The sequence below is a fragment of the Galleria mellonella genome, unplaced genomic scaffold (genome assembly GCF_026898425.1).
Source record: "Galleria mellonella isolate WM207_F2 unplaced genomic scaffold, CSIRO_AGI_GalMel_v1 utg266, whole genome shotgun sequence".
NCBI lineage: Eukaryota > Metazoa > Arthropoda > Insecta > Lepidoptera > Pyralidae > Galleria > Galleria mellonella.
Genome location: NW_026442061.1, coordinates 1,214,317 through 1,228,693, shown reverse-complemented (window position 1 = coordinate 1,228,693; position 14,377 = coordinate 1,214,317).

Genomic DNA, 14,377 nt, shown 5'->3' with positions numbered 1-14,377 from the left:
CTTTGTACAATACCAAGCTTGTATAAATGAGAAGGTGTGCATACGTGACCTAGACGCATACGAGTTATAATAGTTGTTGCGGTCTTTCCAAGCTTTAATTTACAAAACCATGGTTTGAAAGGAATATCGGGTTGTATAAGGCGATAAAATCTTCCTTTTATTGTACTTGTTTTTTCCCAATATTCCTTCCAGGCATACCTTAAATATATTTTTGGGAGACAAGCTAGGTCACTACAGTAATTATGATACGGATACATATCACCACAAGTTACAGCCTCTCTTGCAATAAGGTCAGCTTTGTCATTGCCGCTAATACCACTGTGTCCTGGTAACCAGGCAAAAGAAACGGAATACCCTCTCAACATGCAAAGATAAAGACTTTGTCTTATGTCACAAATAATGGGATAAACTGGTTTTGATTTAAACGGATATTTGGCTAGAGCTTGCAAAGAGCTCATAGAGTCAGTGAAAACTATTGCCTTATGTAATTTCATTAAAAGTATATATTCTACAGCTTTTAAAATACCATAGCATTCCCCGGTAAAAACTGAAGACTCCGGTGGAAGTTTAATTTTTTGAACGATATTAAATTGTGAATGAAACACACCCACACCTACACAACCGCTATTGTCTGGTTTTGATGCATCAGTAAAGATGTAGTGCCATTCATTCCATTCAATGTCAGTTATAAACATAAATTTGGCATTCAATTCTGAATCATTTTTTGATAACCCAAAATCATATTTAATATTAGGAGATAAAACTAAAGATTGATATGAGCATTTATAAATGGGAAAACAGGACGATGTAAAAGTGGGAGATTCTATGGATTTATATTTTTCATAACTTTGTATTAAACATGGAGGTTTTTTATGTTTCCAATAGGATGAAGACGAAATAAAGATATATAGTTGAGATAACTTTTGAATAAGCGGATGATTAGATAATTGTAAACAACGAAAAAAGAAGCGATCAGATAAATATTGCCTTCTTAAAACCAAAGGTGGATCACCGACTTCGAGCTGTAAAGCATTGATTGGACTTGATTTCATTGCTCCAGAGATAATCCTCAAGGCCTTTGATTGAATTAAATCCAATTTCTTAAAAGCAAATGAACTTCCTGGAGCTAACAAAAAAGTTCCATAATCAATGACACTCCTTATAAGACCATTATAAGCAAGTTTTAGTGAAACGGGATGTGCTCCCCACCAAACTCCAGCAAGGCACCTAAGAATGTTGAGGTTACGCTCACATTTCGTGGAAATATAATTACAGTGGGACAGACCTGTTAATTTATTATCTAGCACGATACCTAAAAATTTAATTTCAGTCTTTATAGGAATGTATGAGTTATCATAAAGCACCTTAATTTGTTGCGGTGATCTCATTCTTGAAAACAAAACTACACTACTCTTGGTTACAGAAAGATTAAGACCATTTGCATCTAACCACGTTTTTAACAAATCTAATGAATCAGATAATTTGGCAGAAGCAGATTCTATGGACTTCGCAATAAAATATAATAAGAGATCATCAGCATATTGTAAAATTTTGACGGATTTATCAAGGAATGATTCTAGATCGTATGTGTATATGTTGAATAAAATTGGACTGAGAACAGATCCTTGTGGAAGGCCTTTCCATACTGTTCTAGATAATTTGGTATCTTCATCTAGATCCATATGTATTGTTCTTTCTGATAAAATATTAATAATGAAATTAGAAAGCATTACCGGTACATTTAGAGCTTGTAATTTGGTTTTTAAAATAGAAATTATTACATTATCATAGGCAGAATTTATATCTAAAAAGGCTGAGAGGATTGACAAATTTTGTGAGAAAGCTATATGAATATCTGAAATAAGAATGCTCACATTATCTAAGGTGCTCTTACCTTTCCTAAAACCAAACTGGTTCGGGGATAGTAAGTTATTACTTTCTAAAAACCATTCTAGACGGTTCTTCACTAAATGTTCAGCTAGCTTTAGTAAGACAGAGGAAAGTGCAACAGGACGGTATGAAGATGGTTCAGAAGGTGGTTTATGAGGCTTTAGAAATGGTATAATAATCTGAGACTTCCATGAAGTAGGTATATTTCCCGAAATAATTATGGAATTAATTATATTTAAAAAGTAAATTAATGTCGCATCGCTAGCATTTTTAAAAAAGGAATACGGTATACCGTCTTCTCCCGGTGCAGAGTCTTTAATACAAGCTAGAACACCTTTAAGTTCTACAAGAGTAAAAGGAGACTCAAGTTCGGATAATTCGTCAGAGACGGATAGAGAAATATTGTAAAGGCATTCCGGCACATAACTAGGAGCAAGGCGATCTAAAAATTTATTCGCTAAAGTTAAATCGAGTGCAGAACGTGATGTATGATCACTAAAGGCAGATCTGAATCTTTTAATATTATTCCAAACGACTGATGAATTAACTTCTGGACAGATAGAAGAACAAAATCTTCTCCAACCTTCCAATTTCTTTTTTTTCAGTAGTTTTCGAGTAGAACGTGAAACTGCGGTGTAAATTTCAAAATTTTCTGATGTCATGTAATTATTATAATTTTTTTCAGCCTCTTTACGATTTTTAATTGCTTCCGTACAATCTTTGTCCCACCAAGGTGGGGAGGGAATTTTCCCTGAAGCACTATTTTTAACAGGAAATAATAAATCAGCAACCTCCTTCATATTAATTATCAAGTCATTACAACATTGATGTTCATTTCCATGATAAACAATAGGTAACTCCGATATTTTATTATCTAAATATTGTTTGTAAATATTCCAGTCTACATTTGATAAATTATATTTAAGTCGAGGACCACTCTTTCGACTTGAGGGAATGGAAATTGGAAAAGAAAGAATGAGGGGAAAGTGATCGCTTCCGAAGGTAGAGGAATGAGGATACCACGACAGTGAAGAAGCTAAATCAGAAGAACATATTGAAATATCAGGAGCACTAAACCCTTCATTCGGTGCAGTTCTACGTGTCGGTACATCTGAGTTAATAATACATAAGTTGTAAGTGTCAATTATCGTCAGGAGTTTTCCACCATAAAAATTAGAAGTAGAACTGCCCCACGATTGGTGCTGAGCATTAAAATCGCCCATTACGAGAAAAGGTTTAGGTAAAATTGAAAATAATTGTTCTAGTTGTGAATATATTTGGCATGTAGGATCAGGAATATATAAAGTAACAAAACAGATACCATTTATAATTATAGCAGCTGCATTAATGCCGCTATATACAGGAAGCGAAAAAGAAGAAAAAAGAAGGGAGTTTTTGACCAATATGGCAACACCGCCATATCCGTCAGCTCTATCATCACGGAGACTTGTAAAGCCTGAAATCCTAAAAGGATATCCTGGCTTTAACCAAGTCTCTTGTAGAGCTATTATAAAAGGATTATATTTATTAATCAAATAAAATAAGTCTGATTTCTTATTTGTTATGCTACGACAGTTCCACTGAATTATTTGGACTTTGTAATCCATTGTGAGAAGTTAATAATTGAGAAAATACATTGTACATGGCATCGTTGGACGGTGGTAAAGTTGTTTGTATCATTTTTGATTGCGATAACACTTTAATAAGCATGAGAATAATATTAATGATGGATTGATTATTGTCAATATTATTTGATGATAATGCACAACCATTAGAGGGAGCAGGAATATTATATTCCTTAACTATGGCTTCATGGGCAGAACGATCATATCCTTGTTGTATTTTTTGAGGAGAGCGTGGTTTAAGTGTAACTGTTTTTTTATATGATGATTGTATATGTGGTAATGATGATTTCTCTTTAAGGAAAGAAGATTGAAAATGAGATTTATTGGAAGGAGATGATGATGTTAATACATCTGAATATAGTTTAGAAGTTGGAGGATGAAATTTTGATGCTTCAGCATAAGAAACACAACTATGGGCCATTGTTTCTTTAATGGCTTTCTGACGTGCATATTCAGGACATTTTTTACTAATTGCTGAATGAGAACCATTACACAAGATACAAGAAACATTTTCCTCATCTACTTCACATTTATCACCTGTATGATTTTGCCTGCATTTATAACACCGAGGATTTGAACGACACTGCATCTTGACATGTCCGAACCTACAGCAGTTATAGCATTGGATAGTAGGGTAAATGTACAAATCTACAGTTAATGATGTGTAAAACATAAATACTCTTTTTGGCAATATTTGTCCATCAAAAGTAATAACAATGGTTTCAGTATTAATAAAACTTGGTTGTCCTTCATTAATTGTCTTTTTCTTTATTCTTCTGGTTTTTAGAATTTTCCCACAACCTATCGGTACTGATATATTTTGGATTACTTCCTCTTCTGTCCAATCTTTAGGAATACCCCTCACAATTCCCATACGGGTTACATGGAAAGAAGGTATAAATGCCTTAAAATTATGTGTCACTAAGTTACTATTATTTAAAAATGCATTTGCATTTTCAAAATTTGAGAAAGAAAGCGATAAACGGTTTCTTCCTATTCTTTTGAGGCTACCATTCACTATATTATTTATCTTATTAGTGTGTAAAAAGCGACCAAATGCAATAGGATGTAATGTAGTGTTATCATTAGGATGTGTTTCATTTTTTTGTACATGAACGACATAAGGAGCTACATCCTCGGCATTGTACAAAGTTCTGCTTAAAGTACTGGGTGGAGAAGCAGGTTTAACAGACTCGGTATTATTTACAACTGGTATTGATACTTGAGTTTGATTCTCATCTTCAATACATTGACAATCACTATCTTTAATTTTAGATTCAAGACCCTTGGTGTGCCTCCTTCGTTTTTTATTGCAATGTTTGCAAATGCGACGTTCACCACGTACTCGCTTACGTTTAGAACTTGCAACGCTAGAACCATCTGTGTCCATACTAGATTCACCCAATATATCAAAACTATTATTGAATGGAATAGTTATATTTGCAGACACCTGGGGGTTGTCCCCCCAGGGTCTATAGGTGGATCCATAATGTTAATATAGGTAATTTACTTACCAATATTTACAGCAACAAACACTATTACTACAAAATATACAATTAAATATACAATCTAATACACAATATATAAAAAAGACTAATCCTTATATAAATAAAAATAAAATTAATTTAAAGAAGATCAAAAAACACTCCCGCTTTTTTAAACGTTTCCCGCGCTTTTTTTCGACATGCATATTAAATAAATTCTTCTTTTTATATTTTTATAATACGAAAATAAGATTATCAAAATTTTATTGCAGCCATATGTACGACGATTCTAAATATAATAACTAGATGGCATTAGGAATCTCAAGAAAAAAATCTTAACCACATTTAAAAACAGAAGGGAAATTTTTAACTAAATCACTAAAATATTTATCTTTGTAATATTTGTATAATTAATGTAACCTCATACTTTTTATTGCTATAGTAGGTGGGTAAGTTCGTTAATATTATAAAAATACTTCTAAATGTCTCCTCCTGGAAACTAATGTGGCTAGTTTCTAATGAATTGACTACGGTGCACCAACTGACCTGACTTTATTATCTTCTTTTCATTCTTCACTGGTACCCCTTTATTATATATAATTACCATAGGCGGGTACACCATTTTGTCTTCATTCATTTGGTTTGGGATATCCATAAGGCTGTTATATCTATATATAGGAGGGAAAGGAATTGTTAGTAATGGGGTCTAACAGATTCATTGTGGGGTGGTGGAGAAGGGATTGTTAGTAATGCGTACTACCAGTCCCATTGTTAGCAATATACCCTGTCAGGCCGACCTTTACGTGGTTCCCCCTGGAAACCAGGGAGAACCACGTTTTTTACAACACAGGGGGTAATCGAGCATGCGGCTCACCTGATGGAAGGTGACTACCGCCTCCCATGATCACCCACAACACCAACGGCATTGCAGGTGTGCTGCCGGCCTTTTCGTGCTGAATTTCTGGTATATTTGTCACGATGGGCTAATTTACCTGCATTTTCATCTCACCTATCATATTTCACTGGTGCCCCGCCATCGTGTATTATTCCTTTATCATCTATTAAAAAAAAACAGCCCCATTGCTGCCAGTATACTTTAACAGGTCTACTTCCACACTGTTCCCTCTGGAAACCATCATGGTTAATTCATGTGGAATTTACCAATAATCTCTTACTGATGCTCTATCTATGTTATATGTGTGGGGGTTATCGTTATCCATTCTTACCCATTAAAAATATCTATTTACAAGCAAAGGTTTTGTTTTATGAACGACTAGCGGTGTCCCACGGCTTTGCCTGTATGATTTATTATACAAAGTATCTTATGTTTAAAACATAGTTCGGATTTAAGCTGTCTATATAGCCACCAAATTTCAATCAAATATGTTCAGTTCTTACTCGAAAAGTACAAACATTTAGCCATTCTTACAACATGTATAGTGCAGAAACTTGGACGATCAGGCAACAAGAACGCCGAAAAATTAATGCTCTAGAGATGTGGTGTTGGCGACGACGAATACCTTGGACTGCCTTTCGAACTAACGTTTCCATTCTGAATGAACTGAAAATCAGAGAGAGATTGTCGTCAACTGTTCGTATACGAATTTTCAAATACTTCGGCCATATCATCCGGAATGAAGATTGTATGGAACGTTTAATTGTCCAAGGAGCGGTACAAGGCAAACGTTCTCGGGGTAGATCGCCAACGCGATGGACTGACCTCATCAAAACGGCCACACAGAAATCTATTGTGGAATGCTCTCGCTCGGCGGCGAACAGAAGTAGATGGAGACATATTGCGAGGACCTCAATCGCGAAGGAGAGCCTCACCGACGATCCACCGTCATTGTGAAAACCACGACCACTCTGCCAAGAGTGTACGACTGAAGAGAGAGACAACATTATATCATATATATCAACATTGTATCATAATGGATAGGTTTTTTTAATAGGTGATAATGGAATGGTTACCCCACCCGCGCTATCGGTATACACCGGCGGGGCACCAGTGAAGGATGATAGACGAGGATGAAGCAGGTCAGTGAGCCCACCGTGACGAATTTAACAAGAATTGTTCACGATGGTTTCCAAGGGGAACCACGTGGAGGTCGACCTAATAGGGCATATTGTTAGCAATGGGGCTGTCAAACTCCATTGCTAACAATCCCTTTCCCCTCTAATGGATAGGTAAGTTCGCCCGCACTATTGTTTTTTTTAATGAGGGTGAAAACAGAATGTTTACCGTTATCAGTATACACTGGAGAGATAACAGTACGAGTAGGAGATGATAGATGAGGATGAAAGCAGGTTAGTTGATCCATCATGCTCAATTCAACAAGAATTAACCACAATGGTTTCCAGAGGAAGCCGCATGTTAGTATACTGTTAGAACCAATTACTAACAATCCCTATCACCCGCACTGGTTTACACTAACTTCATCTTCATCTACCATTTGTTAGTGGTACTTGATGCTTGGAGGATGTCAGGCGAGGATAGTCCAGGGAAAGTAGGTGGAGATTGACCTAATAATTTATATTGTTAGTATAAGGGCCACTAGTCCCGTTCATAGGAATAAATACTAACTGAGATTTCGTTTAAAGGAGTAAACGAAAGTTACCACTTTTTACCAACAAGTTTGCTTTTGAAATAGATTTTTTTTTATGCAACATAGACTGACGGACAAGCCGATGCCCTAGATATAACACAATACAATGTAATATCCATGGATCCTCATATGGACGATACACCTGATGTCAAGTGGTAACCGTCGCTTATACACATGAACAGCGATACAAGACAAGAGAACAAAATATCACAGAACACACTGCAATGTCCCCGGTACCTGTCATGCGTTGCCATTAATAAAAAAAAGAAACTTAGAAACAATCATAATTTTTAGTTATAGAAAATTTAATATAAAGATCATTAAGTAATAAAACCAGTGACAGATCAACTATTGAAGTATTACAGCAAATCCCGACATAATGATCCATAGAATAATACAAGAAATCTACAACAATGGCGACCGCAAGGGTTTAAAAGCTTTCTTTAATAAATCACTTGCGAGGGTCGAAAAACCCCAATATTAGGGGTTGATTTTTCGCTCAAAGATACAATTACGCAACCATTCAGTTATTATGGGGATATTATGTGTTTTGACGACTCATTTTCTTTGGTTATAGAAGATATGCTAATTTGAAATGTATTAAGTTAAAGCAGTGGATAGTTAGGCATTAGCCTTGTAGATAGCTATTATAATTGTTATAATACAGATTATTTATTCATAATTTACAAAATTATAAGTTTCGTTTCAATTTTATCATTCCCATTCTAAATTTAACATATTCTATTCAATTTTAAATTCGAGTAAATAATATGTTTTCCATATAATGTTTAAAAATGTTTAAAATTAATATTAATTTTAGCAATAATAATTACGTCACTTCAAATTGTAACTACGTTAATAAATTTCAGAATTAAATATTATTTATATTTTATGAATAGACTATAGAAGCCGATGAATTATAGAATGTGGGAGACCAATTTGGGATTTGATAACATTTTTCGAATTTTGAAATATAATTGTACCTACGTTTTGAAATTCGAATATTAAAAATAAAATAGTAAATTTAAAGATTACGGACGGAGAAATCATAGATTAAGGATAGTAATCCTTAATCTATGATGTTGCTGTCATATAATTTTAAAATGAGACTTTTTTATTGTTTCAATATTTTTGAAAATTATTATCTATTCTTGACATATGTTCGCGAATAAACCCTATATAAATTATATTAACTAGATTCCGTGAAGTATATTTCGTTTTACAATATAGAAAGTTTAAATATTATATTATACCTAATCTAAGTTGAACACTTAGCTTCTGTATAAAGAAATAGGTATATGCTAAGGGTATATGTTACATGTATAAATTTATAAGAATGAAGAAATAATAATATATCAAAAGTAATGCTACATCTTTGGTTAAAATAATATTTAATAATAATACATGTAATTACAGAAATTTTATTTACATTCTGAAGTACATGCATTGTAATTATATAAATATATGTAATTGAATAATTTATATGTATATATTATTTATTCAATAATAGCGAATTTTTCTAACGGGTAAATTTACGGTACTAGTGAGAAATGATATGTGAAGATGAAAGCGGGTCAGTTGGTTCATCGTGACGTATTCGTAAATAATTAAACATGGTTTCCTGGCGAAACCACGTGAAGGTTGAACTCTTAGGGTAAATTGCTAACAATGGGGTGTTAGACTCCCTTACTAACAATCTCTTACCCCTCCAACAGAAAAAGTTAGATCTAGACTATGCTACTTTTGTATTACATTATGTAGCACGTAGCTAAGTGCTACGAAATATCTATGCAAGTAGAAAATTAACTGATTAATCCTTTATCGACGATGATCATTCTTTATCTATGCGTAGAAATGTCAACAGTTATTAAATCAAGGAAAATTGATAATTTTTTACCTCGAGAAGGTACGCATTGGTAGAGATTTTGTCAAATTAAAAAATTCAGTTTAGAAAATACTTTTAAATTGTAAACCTGCATTTAGGAATTTTAAATTGTAAATAAGTTGAAAAATATTATGTTACTGTACGAATATCAGAGAGATAAAAGTTTGAATCCTATTCAATCGAGTCGTCTGAAGGTATTTATTCAATCTACTTATAATTTAGGTATTTTAGAGTTTTTAATTCTTACTAATATTTGAGTTTGTTTGTATGTTACACTATTGTACCTTAACGGCTTAACCAAGCGTTATACATAGAGAAGAATACGGGCTACTTTTTGTCCTGGTCAATAAACATACCTCGGTCCCGAATTTATTACACGAATAAGTTATAACCTAATTGAAAACATAGGATTATTGTTATTAATGAAAGACGGCCTTTTTCAGGCAGAAACACTCGTGACATTGTGACCTTTCTATGATCTTTTGTGCTCGTCCTTATTTTAAAGTTCGCTGCTAATTTCTGTTAACTATAGGACTTTTGTTTTTTAAATGGATATTTTCTATCTCCTCAAGATATTATATTTCAGTGTATTTTCCAATGAAGATATTAGAACGTAGGATATTTTCTATACAGACTCACGTGAGACTCAAAGAGAATACAATTTTTGACTAATAATTATTTTGAGCCATACCGTATTATACGACTTTACTCACATAATTAAGTTCGGGAGTTTTCGAGAAGTTTCGGACTTTACGGAAGTCATGAACCGTGCTCGTCGATCCAAAACTAGTCGAGCAACTCCAAAGTTAAATCGTGACTAAAACCATACAATACAGACAGAATACCATACCTTAAAATCTAGGTGGCCACATTACAGCGCGGTTTCAGATATGCTTCCTCTCACGAGTTTTCAGGTTATGAAATGAACTCCCTGTCAAATAGAGATGAGTTATACACAGCAATATATATATATATATACTGGTCCAATAACGAATATGTTAAAAGTCTCTTATCCAGAAAATTATATTGGATAACAGACTTTTACCATATTCTAAAATAGATATCCGACCGATAGATATGTGACCTTTTTTCCGCCATCAATGTCCAGAGTAACTCAATATATAGATATTGGATTGGTATCCATATTACCCATGTCTATTGTCGATGTTTTCGAGACTACAACATGGGGTTCTTCAAAAAAGAGGCCTTTGCAGAGTTGATAATATGCGCGTAATACCCTTGTTCTTCAGCCCGTGAAAGTGCTTATAGCCTTTTTCAAATAAAATTTAATGAAAAATTCATATTTTTTTTTTAATTTACCACAAAACTATTAATGAAACTGGAACAAAAACTATTTGTATTACTATGATACATATTGGACTTCAACAGACTGTTTCATAATCGGATCAATTATTCGATCGATAAGTTCTGTTGATACAAACTGTTTTTATATATTAAATATATATTTAATATCTGCATGGATGTTTGTTTGGTAACACGAATTTATTTTTTATGAATTTACCTGTAATATACTATTTGATTTATTTGCCATGTCATCCTAGCATGGAATAGATCACCTCTTCCTTTCACGTGGGTGTCGTATGAGGCGACTAAGGGAACTAAGTGGTCGAGTGATGGCCGCAGCGTCCCTTTTAAAACATTATCAGAAGTCAAACTGCTGTTGCCAATCCGCCTGCCAAGCGTGGTGATTGCTAGTAGAAACCTCTCAATAGTAATCTGACTTAAGAAATGGTCCCGTTGCTTAGACAATCTATGAAGGGGGCCTATGTTTAGCAGTGGCTGATATGTGGCCGATATGATGATGACACAATTTGAACGATGAGCTAGAATATGATGACATAGGAGCACTACCAATTATCCTAGTTCACACACCAGTTCTTCACAATATATTGCATTGTGTAACCAAAAAAATATTTAGGTATATTTAAAAAAATATCTAATAACTTATATTTTTTTAATGGATGATAATGGAATGGTAACCCCGCCTGCGCTATCGGTATACACTGGCGGGGCACTAGTAAGGGATGATAGATGAGCATGAAAGCAGGTCAGTTAGCCCATCGGGATGAATGCAATAAGTATTAATCACAATGGTTTCCAGGGGGAACTGCGTGGAGGTCGACCTGACAGGGCTTGCTAGCAATGAAGCCATTAGTCCCCATTACTAACAATCCCTTTCCCCCCGAATAACTTATAGGTATTGAATATAATAAATGAACCTAATTTTGTTTTATGGATCAAAATGGAATGGTAGCCCCCCCAGAGCTATCGGTATACGCTAGCGGGGCAACAGTGAGGGGTGATAGATAAGGATGAAGCAGGTCAGTTGGCCCATCATTGATGAATCCAGCAGGAATTAACCACGATGGTTTTCAAGTGGAAATCGCGTGGAGGTCGATCTGTTAGAGTATATTTGCTAGTAATGGACCTATTAGATTTCATTAATAACACTGTCTCCCCCCCGCCTCCCCCACTAGTGTGCCTACTTACCTAGTATTGTGAAGAAAATTAACTCTTGTTAATATTTTTTGTTCTGTCTAAGGCTAAGATTCTAGAAGGATAGTGGATAGATAGTTTAATTGTATAGTTTATTAAATTTAACTCGAGATTACTTTACGGCGACGAGCACACAGGTTTTTATAGTTTAAGAGAGTTTATATGACGTAAAGTTTAAAAAAACAATTGACTTTTTTTTTTAATGTTGATTAATTTTATTTAAAAAGTAAAGTGATAGCGAACTAAAATGTTAGTCATGTAATAATATTCTCATTAAGTTTTCACTAAAAATTAGGTTTTCAAAGACAAAAATATTTGAACAATTCGAAGCACTTTTATTATCAATCAGAAATATTGAAAATTGTTCAATTATTTTTGAAAATTTACAGACAATTGCGACATTTTGACACTTCAGTAAGCAGAAGTTAGATAGAAGAATTAGAATAATAAAAGATTGTTTGTAAGAGATTGCCCTAGTGATAAGACCGCCTTTTGTACCTTTATGTGTATATTTCAATCTGTATTTATGTTACTATATTTCACTTGAATTATTCACTTGTCATTGTATATTTTTATTTATGGTGCAATAAAGAGTTAAATAAATAAATTAATAAATAAATAATTTTTTTTACAACACAGGGGGCAAACGAGCATGGGGCTCACCTGATGGTAAGTGACTACCGCCGCCCATGGTCACCCACAACACCTACGGCATTGCAGGTGTTCTGCCGGCCTTTTAAAAAGGAATATGCTCTTTTCTTGAAGGTTATGTTGTCGTATCGGTTCGGAAATACTGCTGCTGGAAGTTGATTCCAAAGAGTGGTTGTGCGTGGGAGAATGTGCTTTGAAAAACGCACAGTGGAGGACCGCCACTCGTCCAGATGGTTGGGATGAAATTTTAGTTTATGGCGGGTTGTACGATGGTGAAAATCTGCAGCAGCATTAGAAGAAGATAAACGCTCTTAAAATTAATTTTAAGGAGAGATGATATAAAAATTATTTAGTCCTGATCTGGATGTTAAATTCCGTCGAGTATTTTTAGTTTCAAAAAGAAAATAGGTAAGTAGGTAATATATTTTATTGGGATTATTTCTTATATTTACTACTGAGAACAGAAAATAAGTTTAAGCGTAGACAGGTAGCACCTACGTAGATTAAGAGTATTTTCTACAAAAAAAAATCGACTTTAATTTGGCAAAAGCGATTATATTTATTTAAAAACTAAACTATTGAACCGATTTTGATAAAATTTCTATGTAATTAATATGTAAGATTAGATAAAGAAATAAATTTTTAATTTACAAAGTTCTGAGGTAATTAAAGTTAAAAAAACAACTGAATTGTAAACCTACTTTTTTGAAGTCGGTGAAAATAATTTAGCATTTTCTTATTGTGAGTTTCAATGGATAAGTATGTGTCATTGTGCATATATTATATACTTAATCATCTCCTTACACTATAGTTATAGTTTACAATACCTATACCTACAATTACAGACTTACGTATTTATTTAAAATAGAGTTTTATTGAAGGTTCTATACAAATTGTTTCAAAAAAACTAACATGGCGTTGGTGTAGAGTGCTTTAAAATATTAATATAAACATAGAACGTAAAAGTCCTGATATTTAAACCAATTAAATTATCAAATTGTTGCATATATCGAAAAAGCAAATTCGATATTATATTATAGGCAGGCATCTACATCACATACCATCAATAAAGTACATCAGGGCGTCACAAACATTGTATCAAATAGTTTTCGAATACCAGACAGGATGCTGCGAACGACATTGAATATGTATGGGGACAGCATAAAGGGCGATAAAAGTCAAGTGCGGCAATAAAAGCTCACAAAATAAATTCAGCGCGTAAATGAAAACGGCGCGGACAATGGTGCGGGACTTTCCACGGCCCATTACCCGCCCCCGACGATTACGGCGAAACGGCAATTTAAATGAAATCATTTACCATATTATTTTCATTTGCTAGAGCCCCCTCCCCGCCGCCCGCCCCGCTAACGCTACGCCCTAGGCCCGCAAACTCCATTTCGCCGGCTAAACTCGTACGCGCGGCTCAGCCAATTTTTTAAACGTACCCGCTCAAAATGAATTATGTAGCGAGCGGAGAAGGCGCGCGGCGGACAAATAAGAAATAAAACGGATGAGCGCGACTCGCGGCCCACGAGAGTGAGACGGCTATAGCTGCACGCTCCTCCCCCTTCCTCGTCCCTCGTGCCCGCGGCGGCCCCGCACCCTCCAGCGCCACCGTTCCACTTGAAGACGGCCCCGAGAGCTAAGCTCCCGTTTTATTGTCACTTACACCTCTTCCAAGATTTGTTTACCACTAAGATTGTCATCCAGAATCTCCGT